The following is a 16,756-nucleotide window of genomic DNA, read 5'->3' as shown; positions in this document are numbered from 1 at the left end:
GGGCTTGATCTCCTCCATGCTGGGCTTGATCTCCTCCATGCCGGGCTTGATCTCCTCCATGCCGGGCTTGATTTCCTCCATGCCGGGCTTGATTTCCTCCATGCTGGGCTTGATCTCCTCCATGCTGGGCTTGATCTCCTTCATGCTGGGCTTGATTTCCTCCATGCTGGGCTTGATCTCCTCCATGCTGGGCTTGATCTCCTCCATGCTGGGCTTGATCTCCTCCATGCTGGGCTTGATTTCCTCCATGCCGGGCTTGATCTCCTCCATGCCGGGCTTGATCTCCTCCATGCCGGGCTTGATCTCCTCCATGCTGGGCTTGATCTCCTCCATGCCGGGCTTGATCTCCTCCATGCCGGGCTTGATCTCCTCCATGCTGGGCTTGATCTCCTCCATGCTGGGCTTGATCTCCTCCATGCTGGGCTTGATCTCCTGCGTGCTGGGCTTGATCTCCTCCATGCCGGGCTTGATCTCCTCCATGCTGGGCTCGGTCTCCTCCATGCCGGGCTTGATCTCCTCCATGCCGGGCTTGATCTCCTCCATGCCGGGCTTGATCTCCTCCATGCTGGGCTTGATCTCCTCCATGCTGGGCTTGATCTCCTCCATGCTGGGCTTGATCTCCTCCGTGCTGGGCTTGATCTCCTCCATGCTGGGCTTGATCTCCTCCATGCTGGGCTTGATCTCCTGCGTGCTGGGCTTGATCTCCTCCATGCCGGGCTTGATCTCCTCCATGCTGGGCTTGATCTCCTCCATGCCGGGCTTGATCTCCTCCATGCTGGGCTCGGTCTCCTCCATGCCGGGCTTGATCTCCTCCATGCCGGGCTTGATCTCCTCCATGCCGGGCTTGATCTCCTCCATGCTGGGCTTGATCTCCTCCATGCTGGGCTTGATCTCCTCCATGCTGGGCTTGATCTCCTCCGTGCTGGGCTTGATCTCCTCCATGCTGGGCTTGATCTCCTGCGTGCTGGGCTTGATCTCCTCCATGCTGGGCTTGATCTCCTCCATGCTGGGCTTGATCTCCTCCATGCTGGGCTTGATCTCCTCCATGCTGGGCTTGATCTCCTCCATGCTGGGCTTGATCTCCTCCATGCTGGGCTTGATCTCCTCCATGCTGGGCTTGATCTCCTCCATGCCGGGCTTGATCTCCTCCATGCTGGGCTTGATCTCCTCCATGCCGGGCTTGATCTCCTCCGTGCTCGGCTTGATCTCCTCCATGCTGGGCTTGATCTCCTCCATGCTGGGCTTGATCTCCTCCATGCTGGGCTTGATTTCCTCCATGCTGGGCTTGATCTCCTCCATGCTGGGCTTGATCTCCTCCATGCCGGGCTTGATCTCCTCCATGCTGGGCTTGATCTCCTCCATGCTGGGCTTGATCTCCTCCATGCTGGGCTTGATCTCCTCCATGCTGGGCTTGATCTCCTGCGTGCTGGGCTTGATCTCCTCCATGCCGGGCTTGATCTCCTGCGTGCTGGGCTTGATCTCCTCCATGCTGGGCTTGATCTCCTCCATGCTGGGCTTGATCTCCTCCATGCTGGGCTTGATCTCCTGCGTGCTGGGCTTGATCTCCTCCATGCTGGGCTTGATCTCCTCCATGCTGGGCTTGATCTCCTCCATGCTGGGCTTGATCTCCTCCATGCCGGGCTTGATCTCCTCCATGCTGGGCTTGATCTCCTCCATGCTGGGCTTGATTTCCTCCATGCTGGGCTTGATCTCCTCCATGCTGGGCTTGATCTCCTCCATGCCGGGCTTGATCTCCTCCATGCTGGGCTTGATCTCCTCCATGCCGGGCTTGATCTCCTCCATGCCGGGCTTGATCTCCTCCATGCCGGGCTCGGTCTCCTCCATGCTGGGCTTGATCTCCTCCATGCTGGGCTTGATCTCCTCCATGCCGGGCTCGGTCTCCTCCATGCTGGGCTCGGTCTCCTCCATGCCGGGCTTGATCTCCTCCATGCCGGGCTTGATCTCCTCCATGCTGGGCTTGATCTCCTCCATGCCGGGCTTGATCTCCTCCATGCTGGGCTCGGTCTCCTCCATGCTGGGCTCGGTCTCCTCCATGCCGGGCTTGATCTCCCATTATATGTTGCTGTCACCTCTGCTTCTACCACCTGTCCTTAGACACAAAACAATTGCAGATGCTGGAATGACAAACAACACCTCATCTTCCACCTGGGCAGCCTACGGCCCAGAGGACTCAACATTGCGTTCTCCATTTTCAAATAACCTCCCTCCCCATCCCCTTCCCAGCCTCTCCCCCACCTTCCATTCCTCTCATCAACCCTTCCTTCCAGCTACCAACTGGATTCACTCCCCCCAGTCAGGTCATACCCTCTGCCTATCTGCACCTGTCTCCACCTCCCCACCCTGTTCCCCCACCCCTTTATCTGCAGCTCCCCACATACCCAATCCCCAGTCCTGAAGGGTTACATCCAAAATGTTGACTCCTCCACCTCCTGATGTTGTCTGGCTTGCTGTGTTCTACAATCTCCCCTGGCAGCGTGTTCCAGGCATCTAGCACCCGTTGTGAAAAAATGCTTTGTATATCTCCTCTCACCTTAAACCTACTTCCCCTAATATTTGACAGTTATATACTGGGCAAAAGATTCTTGACTTTCCACCATATCCAATCCTCTCATAATTTTATATACTTCTATCAAGTCACCCGTCAGCCTCTGATACTCTAACCCAAGTTCGTTCAACCTCTCGTTATGGCTAATACACTCCAATCCAGGCAATATCCTGGCAAACCTCTTACATACCCTCTCCAAAGCCTCCACATCCTTTCCTTAGTGTGGTGACCTGAACTGCACTCAGTATGTGTGTGTGTGTGTATATATATAGACCTAAGCACCTGAATATGTGGACTGCAGTAGTTCGGGGAGGGGGGGGGGGGGGGGTGGTGCGGCTCCCCCCCCCCCCCACCTTCTGGGGGGCAACTAGGGACGGGCGGTAGATGCTGACCCAGCCAGTGAGGCCCACACCCCACGAGTGAATGACAAAAAGGCATTTATAAGCCAACAGTTTATAACTGTTTACCTGTAGAAGCTAAATTACTTGTCATCATTCTTGGTCAACTTTCTTTCAACCAGGGTCTAACAGTTAAGGAATGTTGCGTTATTATAGAAATCTTTATATTTTGTGACGTCTCTGTGAATGATGGGCATGACTTCCAGGGCGATACCGCACTGAGTCAGAACAAATTGAGACATACAAGATAACCAGAGGGTTAGATAGAGTGGACAGTGAGAGCCTTTTTCCTCAGATGGTGATGGCTAGCACAAGGGGACATAGCTTTAAATTGAGGGGTGATAGATATAGGACAGATGTCAGAGGTAGTTTCTTTACTCAGAGAGTAGTAGAGAGGTGGAATGGCCTGCCTGTAACAGTTATAGGCTTACTAACTTTAAGGGCTTTTCAATGGTCATTGGGTAAACATGTTGATGAAAATGGAATTGTGTAGATTAGATGGGCTTCAGATTGGTTCCTCAGGTCAGTGCAACATCGAGGGCTGAAGGGCCTGTACTCCACTGTAACATTCTATATACTCCCAATGTGGCCTAATTGATGATGGGGCGCCATATTCCGTTTCGGTGTGTGGGTCCTATTGCACAAAATGGCAGGGACAAATCCAGGCCACTCAGCCCGTAGTGTCTGTGCTTGCTGGAAACTGGAGCAGCTTTACCCGACCTTCCAGCTCTGGCTTTGTAGTTTACAGTTCAGTGTACATCCAAGTACTTGGAAATACATGGAGGGATTCTGCGTCTAGCACCTTTCCAGGTACTCATTTCCAAGTGCTCACTATGCAGTGGGTGACATCATTTTTACTTTTTTTGTAGCATCCACACAGTGTGGAAACAGGCCATTCGGCCCAATAAGTCCACACAAACCCTCCAAAGAGCATTCCATCCAGACCCTTACCCCTGTAAACCTGCATTTCCTTTGGCTAACCCATCTAGTATACATATCCCTGGACTCAATGGATCAATTTAGCATGGCCAATCCCTACCTGTACATCTTTGGAGCAAGGAGGAAAGATCTTTTGGAAAGAGCAAGCAATTTGGACCTTTAAACACAAGACCATTTTTTTTTGAGAGTGTGGTGTAATGTATAGATGAGGTGTGGGGTTTTCAGTAGCGATAATTAGTTAATGAGGAATATATTTTCCATAGGTTATTAGTTATCCATTTGGTCATAGGATCACTGAATTTATAGAACTTTACAGTATAGAAAGAGGTCATTCAGCCCCATGTATATCTACAGACTCTGAAAGAGCTACTCTACTAGTCCCATTCTCCAGCCCTATCTCTTAACTCTCTAAATTCTTATGTCTATATTATATCACAATTTGGACATGCCAGTGTTGGACTAGGGTGTACAAAGTTAAAAATCACACAACACCAGGTTATAGTCCAACACGTTCTCCCTGTGTCTGCGTGGGTTTCCTCCGGGTGCTCCGGTTTCCTCCCACAGTCCAAAGATGTGCGGGTCAGGTGAATTGGCCATGCTAAATTGCCCGTAGTGTTAGGTAAGGGGTAAATGTAGGGGTATGGGTGGGTTGCGCTTCCGCGGGTCGGTGTGGACTTGTTGGGCCGAAGGGCCTGTTTCCACACTGTAAGTCTAAGTCTAAGGTTTAATTGGAAGCACTAGCTTTCGGAGCGCTAGCTTCATCAACCACCTGATGAAGGAGCAGCGCTACAAAAGCTAGTGCTTCCAATTAAACCAGTTGGACTATAACCTGGTGTTGTGTGATTTTTAACTTTGTATCACAATGACCTGCAAAATCAAACTTGTAATCTTGAAGAGGTTAATCACTGTTCAATCTTCTTAGTTTGAGCAGGAAATAAACACTTGCCAAGTTCCTTTTATCATTATTGATTTCAGCTTGATTAATATTGTTAAAGTATTAAATGTGAAATCTTGTTGTGTGGTCCTTTGGCTACTGGAAACTTCCGAGTTCTATTTAAAAGCTATCAGCCTCTAAATTGGGAGGAGGGAGTATGCCGTGATAACTTATCACTTGAAAATTAACCACTTGATCGAAAGGTGCTGCAGAATCACTGATCGATCTGATTATTTATGATTTGCTTTTGCTTTTTGAATCTTAATGTGAAGTCAATCTGTGCAAATTTGCGAAATAAAACTCTATGTTCACATTATAGAAACTGAATATGCAGTAGATACTTGCATAAACATGCACACAGAGACACACAAGACAGACAGACAAACATACACACAATACACAGACAAACACACACAAACATACACAGAGAGACACACAAAGACAGACAAACACAAACACACAAGACATAGACTGACAAACACACACAGACAAACATACAAAGACACACAAAGACAGACAGACAAACACACACAGGCAAACTGACAAACATACACAGAGAGATACACAAAAACAGGCAGACAAACACATACACAAGATACAGACAAACAGTCAGACAAACACACATAGATAAACATACACAAAGACACACAGACATCAGACATAGACAAACCCAGAGACACAAACAGTTGTGCATACCTGCAGACACACACAGATACATACAGACATATATGCAGACAGATACACACATACAAACATAGGCAGACAAACACACACAGACATCAGGCACCTCCACGCATACACACACAGACAAACATAGGCGGGCATACACCGAGAGACACACACAGACATGAGACATAGACAAACCCAGACACACACACAACATTGAGATGCCCCTGCAGCCTGTCACTGAGGGTACATTCAATAACTGAAATGAGATTTTAATTTGGAGGCATTGATTCTTTTGCTGCTTCTGAAATTAGAACACAGGTATTAGATTCTGTAGTAGAAACCTAAGATCTTTGTGTTGTGAATCATTTTGGTTAGCAAGTGAGCTATTTATGACATTTCATCCTGGATTAGCATTAATTTACTGCAAAGAGGTCAGAAACCTAGTGCGTATAGCCAATTCCTATTTGACAGTAATTATAAACTCACATTCTATTTAATCTATTTGTCCCTGTGAAGTCAATGGAAAGTATATAGAGTGGTGTCACAGACAGCATACCTACACTAGGTTTCATTCTATACACCCCTGTGTTACACGATTATATTGCTAATATTTATTGGTGTTCACTCTTGAATTAAAATTGACTGGTTCAAACTGCAACAGGCAAAGCTCCATTTTGCGGCTTTTGCATTGCTGCTTTTTCAGGGTTTTATGAACACAATACAAATTGAGACAAGGGGCAGTCAGTCACACGGACAAAAACCTTGCTTAAAGATAATTTTTTTCACATCCACTGTGGCCCCAGAGTTAAGACAACTGAAGCATGAAGGTTGAAGAGTGATTGGGCCAATTCTGGCAGTCTAATTGTGCATCTTAGAAAAAATTACAATGAATGGATCCCTAATGAATCTATAACAAAAATAATGAACTTGCATTTATGTCACACCTTTCAATTTCCAAGTCAATGATGTATTTTTGAAGTGTACTCCTTGCAGTGCTGGAGATATTGCAGCCAATTCTCACATAGCAAATTAGCATGAATGGCAGTGTAACAGCAAATGAGTGGGGAGAGAGAAAGCAAGGTCAATGTTTTGAGTCGTTCAGCAGAGTAATTTGTCCCACCGAGGATGAGGGGTCATAGTGATTGGAACCAGGTGGATCTTATTGACTATGAGATCCTAGATTAGGGTTGTTAACCCGGACCAATCAGGGAGCCCTGGCTGACAGATATAAACAGGGAATTCCCCTCCAACTCTATTTTGATTTAGTCCCTGCCCTCCCCTTCACTGTTTGGTCACACAGCATTGCCCTTTGTGAAGGGCACTGTTTGTCACTCGGGTGTTTTCCTATTTTCCTGGTGGTGGAAATTGAATAAAGATTTGTGCACTTTGTGTCTCTCACTGTGTCTAACACCTGCACACACACACACCATGGGTGATGGGGAAAAAATATAAGAGAAAACAGGAAAAAAAAATATAACCAGAAGAATCACGCAAAAAAAAATAAACAGGGAATTCACAACCAGTGCACGTGTAAATAAAGGGTGACTTGGCGACCAGACTCTGTGCAGTTATTTCAGGGGTCCTGAGTGAAACTCCTCAGAAAACTCTCTGAATAGTGGATGCATAATTCCCAGAGCTAAGATGTTCCCTGAATCCCACACACAATTTGCCTCAGTGACGGTAAATCAGACTGAACTGTGATCCATCAAAGTTTCTGATAGATGTCCCCTCATAGGTGCAAGAAACATGCAATTGAACAATTAGCCCAGTTAGTTATCGATTAAATAATATCACAAAGTTACAGAGGAAATTTATTTGAATTTGCATGCGGGCAATTTAGAGCAGCAGTTAAAAAAATTGTTGGATTGTTTCAAAGTTATTAACGCGCAATGGAGCAAGCCTCAATGATTCAGAGCTGCCTTATTTACATATAGGAAGTTCAATGACAGACTGTGAAAATTAAATTATTTCTGGGTGAAGTGAGGAGGGACAGCTCTCTTCATGTTCTTTAATTTGGATTTCCACACAGCCTGCTCAGAGCATGGACACAGAATGTTTTCTCTTTGCAAATGTCTAAAAGTGCAACAAATAAATAGATATTGCAATGGTGTATTAGCAGCCAGAGGTAGACATGCCTCAATTTCAGCCTGCTGCTTCCAGGTCTTTGAATTCACTTGCTGTCAGTCGACATGTGCAGGTTGCTCCATACCTGTTGTGACACAGGGGAGCTGCACCCATCTCCAGGAATGTGTGGCAAACACATTGCATCAGTGCCGCCAGGGCTTCTTTCTGTTTCAGTGAATTTCTTGGAACCACAATGTCACACCCTGTTACTAAAAACACACTAATCGCACTGAGGGGTTAAGAAATTCTGAGGTGTATTTTCCACTGAGTCGCTTTATATGAAATGCAGCAGGGTGGAACTTACACTGCTGCACATATCATTGGCAATGTCAGGTAGCTTCTAGAGCAGTTACAGACGTCACGTGGATGGGCAGCCTAACGGAAGAGCACGTGAGGAGAAAAATAACAACTAATCACAGGTGAATACAGTGCCATTTTTTAAAATTTCAGTTGAGACTCCTAGCTGTTACAGTCATGATCCTAGTGACTGCTAGTTTCATAGCTGTCAATCAGTTCTGAAGAGTTATAGTAGATGCGAAATGTTAACTCTGTTTCTCTGTCCACAGATTCTGCCAGACCTGCTGATTTCTCCAGTGTTTTCTACGTTTGTTTTAGATTTCCAACATCTGCAGTATTTTGCCTTTGCACCAATCCTTCGTATTGGTTTTGATCTAAGATACTTATTCTATGTGAGGAAGGATATCCACACAAAGTCCTCATCTTAAGATGGCCTCAATCTTAGAGTCATAGAGATGTACAGCATGGAAACAGACCCTTCAGTCCCACCCATCCATGCTGACTAGATATCCCAATCCAATCTAGTCCCACCTGCCAGCACCTGGCCCATATCCCTCCAAACTTTCCTATAGAATAGGTGTATTCCATAATGCTCAATAGCTATTTACATTGCCCCTATGTCTCTTTTATGTATTTCCCCTCTCACCCCAAACCTTTCCCCTCTAGTTCTGGACTCCCCCACCCCAGGGAAAAGACTTTGTCTATTGATCCAACCATGACCCACATGATTTTATAAATCTCTATAATGTCACCCCTCAGCCTCCAGAGCTGCAGGGAAAACAGCCCCAGCCTATTCAGCCTCTCCCTATAGCTCAAATCATCCAACCCTAGCAACATCCTTGTAAATCTTCTCTGAACCCTTTCAAATTTCACAACATCCTTCCGATAGGAGGGAGACCAGAATTGCACGCAATATTCCTAAGTTTAGCTACATAGGGCTTAGCACAGGAAAACAATTCAGAGAGAATTGCAAACACTATTAGCGCATTGATTGTACTAGGAGCAGCCCTTTACATCTGATCAGTGAAGTTTATCTTGTGATGTCTGTTAATTCCTTCAGATACAATCTTCCTTATATAATATAACGGCTGGAATTCGACATGAGTCTTGGAACTTCTGTCACTGGGACTGAAGTCAGCTTGGCATCCTCAGATGGACCACAGGCAGAAGTAACTATTTCAGAGGCACAAGGAGGACACTTCAGGATGTTAACGAGGCCTTTAGAACTCTCATTAAAAAGAAGACACGTCAAGGACCAGTGTGCAGCCAGGTTTAGAGGACCCTACGCCCAATTATCTAACCAACCAGCAGTGAACTCCAAAATCCCATGCTATATTTTTCAAAACTGCTTTGCTAACAGGCTGCTTATCTTTATTTTAGCTGCTCCCTTCATACACTTACTTAGCTATTTGAAGTTGTAAATTAAAATCAAAGGATTTTAAATGCACTATATTCCTCATTAGATACTCCAATGTGATTAGTTGCTTACCCACTTCCTAACATCACCGCTGTTGATTAGATTGCATTCCCTACAGGGTCAAAACAGGCCCTTCAGCCCAACAAGTCCACACTGATCCTCTGAAGAGTAACCCACCCAGACCCATTTCCCTACCCTATATTTACCCCTGACTAATGCACCTAACACTATGCACAGTTCAGCATGGCCAATTCACCTGACCTGCATATCTTTGGATTGCTACATTTGGCTTTGCTACATACCTGGAGATTCCCTTTAATTTAGTGTTAGAATTAAAACCCCAGTGACTGTAAAATCCAAACAATATTCACATTAAATTTGTTTACATGCAAATTTCAGACTTTCCCTCTTAACAATTTTAACTTCTGTCCCTGACTTGGAACATTTCAACACATTTAAAGATGATGTATAAATATAAGTTGTTGATATACTGCCACAAGGATATACAACTGTGGAAGATGTTTATAGAATCCCTGCAGTGTGCAAGCAGGCTATTCAGCCCATCACATCCACACTGACCCTTCAAAAAGCAACACATCCAGACACCACACTCTGTAGGCATAACCCTGCATTTCCAATAGCTAACCCACCCATCCCTGGGCATTAGTGGGCAACTTAGTATGGCCAATCCACCTAACCTGCACATTTTTGGGGGGAAACTGGAGGAAACCTGCACAGACACAGGAAAACTTGCAAACTCCACAGAGACAGTCACCCACGGGTGTAATCGAACCCAGGTCCCTGGTGCTGTGAGGCAGCAGTGCTAACCACTGAGCCACCGTGCCGACCCAATGCTTGTACAATGGCCTGTTTTTTAGCAGGTCTATCCATCGTGGCTGCATCTCATCCACATATATATATATATGTGGCATTCCCTGATATTCGCTACTGGTAGGAACCTTCCGATGGTGTCTATCGATGTGGGAAGGATAATGTTCTGGGGACACGGGTTCAAATCTCTGAAATTTTAATTCACTGAAAAAAAGCTACAATTAAAAGCAATGATGAGCATATTGTGCATGTTGTAAAAACTCATCAGGTTCATGAATGTATTTTACAAACGGAAATCTGCCAACTTACACAATCCAGCGTCCATGAGTCTCTAGACCGACAGCAATGTAGTCCACTTTAAAATGGCCTAGTTGGTTATTCAGTGGAAGAGCAATTACAGATGGCTGAAGATACCTCCATCCCATGAAAGAATTTTAAAAATGTCTACTGGCTGAATTCCAAATGGACTTCAGGAAGGCATTACACCTGGAATTAGCAGTTAAAGTGCAGCAAGTGGAGCAGATGAACCCAGGGTGTTCCGACTGAGTGAATAAAGAGACCTTCGGGTGCAGGTTCATAGTTCCTTGAAAGTGGAGTCGCTGTTAGAAAGAGTAGTGAAGAAGGAGTGTGGTGCTGGAAAAGCACAGCCAGTCAGGCAGCACCTGAGAAGCAGGAGAATTGACATATCAGACATAAGCCCTTCATCAGGAATGTGGAGGAGTGGTGTGGAAGGGGGCTGAGAGATAAATAAATAGGAAGGGGGATGGGGATGGGTAGCTAGGAAGGTGATGGAAGTGGGTGGTGATGATGTTAGGTTGGAGAGGAGGGTTTTCCTTCACACCCAAACATCTCATCTACTGTGTCCGTTGCTCTCGATGTGGTCTCCTTTATGCTGGGAAGACAGGAAGTCAAGTTGTGGAACGTTTCAGGGAACATCTCTGGGACACACGCCCCCAACAACCCCACTGCCCTGTGGTCCACCTCTTCAACTCCCCCTTCCACTCCACCAAGTCCTGACTCTCCTGCACCGCCAAAACCTAGCCACCCGATGCCTGGAGGAAGAACACCTCATTTCCACCTTGGGGCCCTCCAACCAGATGGGATCAATGTCAATTTCACCAGTTTCCTTATCTCCCCTCCCCCCACCTAATCCCAGATCCAACCCTGCAACTCGGCACCATTGCCTTGACCTGTCCTACCTATCCATTTTCCTTCCTAGCTATCCGCTCCACCCTCCTCTCCGACCTATCACCATCGCTCCCCACCTCCACCTACCTATCGTTTTCACAACTACCTTTGCACCCCCCCCCCCCGGCCCACCCCTCCCCCATTTATCTCTCAACCCCCTTTCCCCACTCTCCACATTCCTGATGAAGGGCTTATACCCGAAACGTCGATTCCCCTGCTCCTCAGATGTTGCCGGACCTGCTGTGCATTTCTAGCACCACACTCTCTACTCTGATCTCCAGCATTTGCAGTCCTCCCTTTCTCCTAGTGAAGAAGGTGTTGGGTATACATGCCTTTATTGGTCAGTGTATTGAGTGCAGGAATTGGGATGTCATGTTGGGACTGTGCGGGATATTGTTTAGGCAACTCTTAGAGTACTGCGTTCAAATCTGGGTCGCCCTTCTATCAGAAAGATGTTGTTAATCTTGAAAGGGTATAGCAAAGATCAAGGATAATGCCAGTGATGGAAGGCTTGAGCTATAAGGAGAGGCTGAGTAGGCTGGGGCTATTTTCCCTGAAGTATCAGAGGCTGAGGAGTAACATTATAGAGGTTAATAAAATCATGAGCAGCTTGGATAGGTAGAGTAGACAAGGTCTTTTCCCTAGGGAAGGGGAGTCCAAAACTAGAGAGTGTAGGTTTAAGGTGAGAGGGGAAAGATTTAAAAGGGACATAATGGGCAACTTTTTCAAGCAGAGGGTAGTGCATGCATGGAATGAGCTGCCAGAGGAAGTGGTGGAGACTGGTACAATTTCAACAAAAGGCATCTGGATGGGTTTTTGAATAGGAAGGGTTTAGAGGGATATGGGCCAAAAGTTGGCAAATGGAACTAGATTAGGTTAGGATATCTAATGGGCATGGACGAGTTGGACCGAAGGGTTTGTTTCTGTACTGTATGTCTCTATGACTCGGTGATGGGATACCAGCCTCTGTGGAGTTATTTCAGCCTGCATCATCAGAGACGTCAGATGATTTGGAACTGAAACCTGGATTTGGAGAGTCTTGCTTTCCCAAGTAAATCATTAATAAATATTGTTCACTTGCAATAACAAGGGTGCGGCCTCTCTTCCATCCAGAACATCTAAATTTAGATTGTGACGGTACAACATGATAGAATTGATTATAGTAATTTGGCAGCAACACTTGCCAAACACAAAATGAAAGCAATTAACAAAACACAGAGTAATTTTATCATTTTGTCATTGAATCTTTGTTGGGGGGGTTAATAAAATTTTAAAGAACCTTCCAGTGGCTCTCAGCTTCCCAGGTAAACGTTGCCCGGTGAAGTTTCCATTTGAGATTAGCACACATTGCTTCCATGTTACGCCCAGCTCCATGATTTATCTATGATTGGAATGCGATTGCAATTTTTGGGATACTTTGCCAAGTGAATCCTTGGTTTCATTTAGGGTGTGATGTGAAACCAGGAACAGGGCGGTTCAGAACGGGATGAGAGGTGAAAGGAAAATGCTTTAGTTCAATGGTGAGTGTGAATGATCTGTTAAGGTGGGAGAAGCAAAACCCTTATAACATTGGAAGATTTTTAGATGTGCTCTCAGGATGGGCCAACCTTTGGAAAATGCAATTAGAATTGTGAGGTGGTTGTTTTGCACCAGTGAGACTTGATGGGCTGAATGGCCTTTTCCTGTGCTTTAGACCTCAATGACTCTACAGTCTTTACAGACTCTATCCCCTTCACCTTGTTTGTCGAACTCCTTAATTGGGTGAGCTTTGACTCTTGACCCCTCTGCTTTTTGCCTATCTCCACGGTCCAGACACCTCAAGATTACGGGAGCCGTTATTAAATCTCATCTTAGTATTCTTGAAGCAGCACAGTGCCAGGTCTGTCACTCTAACCACCTCGCTGAATTCTCACAATCCTGGAACTCAGTGGAGAAGGAGACAATGCAAAACACTGGCCTGAGGCAATCTGTAAGAGGCAAGACACCTATATATTGCAGACAGGCTGTTTGTACACAGTTTTATCCAGAGGTAGAAACTCTGGGCAATAATCTGGAATGTTGTGGAAGGGTCACCGGTCTTGGCCACACAATGGAAGCCTGGGAAGACTCCAATACTACCCCCTTCCAGAGGGTCTGTCTGGAGAGAGATAGGTTCATACAGGGCACAAGGCTCGGTGTAAGAGTCACGGGAATGGCCCCGCCTGGCTAAGAGGCTTGGCTGATGTGAGGTCAGAGAGAAAGTGAGGACTGCAGATGCTGGAGAGTCAGAGTCGAAAAGTGTGGTGCTGGAAAAGGCACAGCAGGTCAGGCAGCATCCGAGGAGCAGGAGAATCAACATGTCGGGCTTCAGCCCTTCATCAGGAATGTCAGGACGGGCGGGTAGATGGGACGGTGCTGAACTAGCGGGTGGACTGTATCAAAGCTGCAAAATCTCAAACGTGCCCTGCCCCTTGGGGATTTGGAAAGGCTGCCGGAATCAATGGGAATCTCCCTCCCTCCACCAAGCGTTGATGAATCCTCTGAAACAGAGATGGATGTGGTGAATGCAACCGTTTCCAAGCCTTTTGTGGGCGGCATGGTGGCACAGTGGTTAGCACTGCTGCCTCACAGCGCCTGAGACCCGGGTTCAATTCCCGACTCAGGCGACTGACTGTGTGGAGTTTGCACGTTCTCCCCATGTCTGCGTGGGTTTCCTCTGGGTGATCCGGTTTCCTCCCACAGCCACAAAGATGTGCGGGTCAGGTGAATTGGCCATGCTAAATTGCCCGTAGTGTTAGGTAAGGGGTAAATGTAGGGGAATGGGTGGGTTGCGCTTCGGCGGGTCGGTGTGGACTTGTTGGGCCGAAGGGCCTGTTCCACACTGTAAGTAATCTAATCTAATCTAAAAAAAGAAGAGAATGAAATTTCACCGAGTTGCCCCCGGAGCACGAGCCGTGTATTACACACCGTCGGTTTCGGACAGCAAGTTGGAGGGACCTGACCCAGCGCGACAACGGTCCGAGAGGCTCTCCAAGGAAAAGGACTGGCCTATGTTCTTGGACTCAGAGGGGGAGGGATGTTGTGATTGCAATGTGGTCAGCCAGCTGGATCTCAGAGATTGGGGCAGGACAAACAAGGCAAAGGGAACACATGATGAAGAATAGGACCCCACTGAGGATCAGAAGATGTTGCATGTCTGCCAGTCACTGAAGCTACTGAGACAGGTAGGTAAAGCAGTTAAGAAGGCGTAGGATGTACTTGCCTTAATCAGCTGGGGTACAGAGTTTAAGAGCAGGGAGATGATGCTGGTAGCATTTTAAACATTGGCTCGACCACAGTTAGAGTGTTGTGTGCATTTCTGGAATCCCCATTGTAGGAGGGATGTGCTGGCACTGGAGAGGGTCTAGAGGAGATTTACCAAGAAGTTGCCTGGGCTGGAGGGTCTCAGTAATGAAGACTGTTAAGCTGGTCCAATCAGGGAGCCCTGGCTGACAGATAAAAAGAGGAGTGTCACACACAACATGGTGTTGAGGAAAAATAAGCACTGCTGCTGTTAGGTGGTAGTGTGGGGGAAAATTGAAAACGAATCAAAGAGGAGAAAAAAAATAAACAGGAGTGTCAAACAAAAGAGGAGGGACAGTGGTTCTGTCCACTCTGTGAGTTGGCTCTGAATGAGACAGTGCTAAAGCCAAGGGCTGTTCATTTGTAAATAAAGAGAGGGGGGGAGGAGGAGCTTGGTGACTGGATACCAGTCTCTGTGGAGTTATTTCAAGACTGATATGAATGAGAGTGATGAAGATAGAATGCCCAAGCTGGGACAGTTTCTCTCAGACAAGAGAAGACTGAGGGAGGATTTGACAGAAACTTTCAAAATCAAGAGAGGGCTGGGCAGAGTGATCAGGGAGAAGAGTATCCTTGTAAACAAATTGAGAATCAACGGGCATCATGAGAGGCAAGAAAAGCACTTTCTCATCCAGCAATTGGCTGCTGGGTGGGGTGGGGTGGGTGTGTTGGCTAGCTCAGTTGGCTGGACAGCTGGCTTGCGACGCAGAGTGATGCCAACAATGAGGGTCCAACTCCTCACACCGTGTAAGGTCCCCAAGGAGGACTCTCCACCTCAACCTTGTGCCTCACCTGATACGTGGGGACCCTCAGATGAAACCACTACCAGTCATCTCTCTCTCTCTAATGAGAGAGTAGCCCTATGGTTCAATAGGATTGGGGTGACTTTGGTTCGGGTTGAAGGCACTGCCTGAAAGTGTACAGGAGGCAGTTTCTCTTGTGACATTCATGAGGGCATCAGTTGGAAACAATGTATTAGGGCATTGGCACTACATTAAAATGATCAGACAGCCAACACAATGCGCTAAATGGCCTATTTTTGAATCGAAACAATTCTGTAATCTTGGCATGTATCATGTCACCCTTCTGCACTATTACATGCCGCACTGTCACCAAACTTACCATGGGAGAGGGCGTCAGTTTCTTCTCACAGTCAATGTTGGTGGGGCTGCATGGTGGTTAGCACTGCTGCCACACAGCACCAGGGATCCAGGTTCGATTCCAGCCTCGGGTGACTGTCTGTGTGGAGTTTGCACATTCTCCCTGTGTCTGTGTGGGTTTCCTCCAGGTGCTCAGGTTTCCTCCCACAATCTAAAGATGTGCAGGTTAGGTGGGGTGGCGATGGGAAATTGCCCAAAATGTCCAGGGATGTGCATTCTAGGTGGATTAGCCATGGGAAATGCAGGATTACAGGGATGGAGTTGGGTTGGTTGGGTCTGAGTGGGATGCTGTTTGGAGGAACAATGTGGAACGTCACCAAACCTCAATATGGGATACCAGCACAACGCCATTAGTGAACCACAACTCATGGATTGGGACATCACTCACTGTGGTCTTGACACAGTCTTGCCTTCAAGTTGAGTAGCTTGTTCTCAGCTCTGTCACGCAGCTACACAAATTATGGAGTCAAATATGCCAAAGAGAGTTGGCATCAGGACTCAGCCCTGCTCCACCTGATCTTGATGCTTTGTTGTACCACATGGAGGGCAGGAATGAGATCAAGGAGTCTGGGCAGCCTATTCCCCACAGCAGATTGATGAATCCATCTCCACTGACAGAGATGAAGATTGTGTGTGTACGTGTGTGTGTGTGTGTGTGTGTGTGTGTGTGTGTGTGTGTGTGTGTGTGTGTGTGTGTGTGTGTACGTGTGTGTGTGTGTGTGTGTGTGTACGTGTGTGTGTGTGTGTGTGTGTGTGTGTGTGTGTGTGTGTGTGTGTGTACGTGTGTGTGTGTGTGTGTGTGTGTATACGTGTGTGTGTGTGTGTGTGTACGTGTGTGTGTGTGTGTGTGTACGTGTGTGTGTGTGGTTGGTGGTGGTGGGGTGGGGGGTGGGGGTGGGGTCTCTATGATGT

The sequence above is a fragment of the Hemiscyllium ocellatum genome, chromosome 42 (assembly GCF_020745735.1).
Source record: "Hemiscyllium ocellatum isolate sHemOce1 chromosome 42, sHemOce1.pat.X.cur, whole genome shotgun sequence".
In the NCBI taxonomy this organism is placed as follows: Eukaryota; Metazoa; Chordata; class Chondrichthyes; order Orectolobiformes; family Hemiscylliidae; genus Hemiscyllium; species Hemiscyllium ocellatum.
This window is presented reverse-complemented; position numbering follows the sequence as displayed.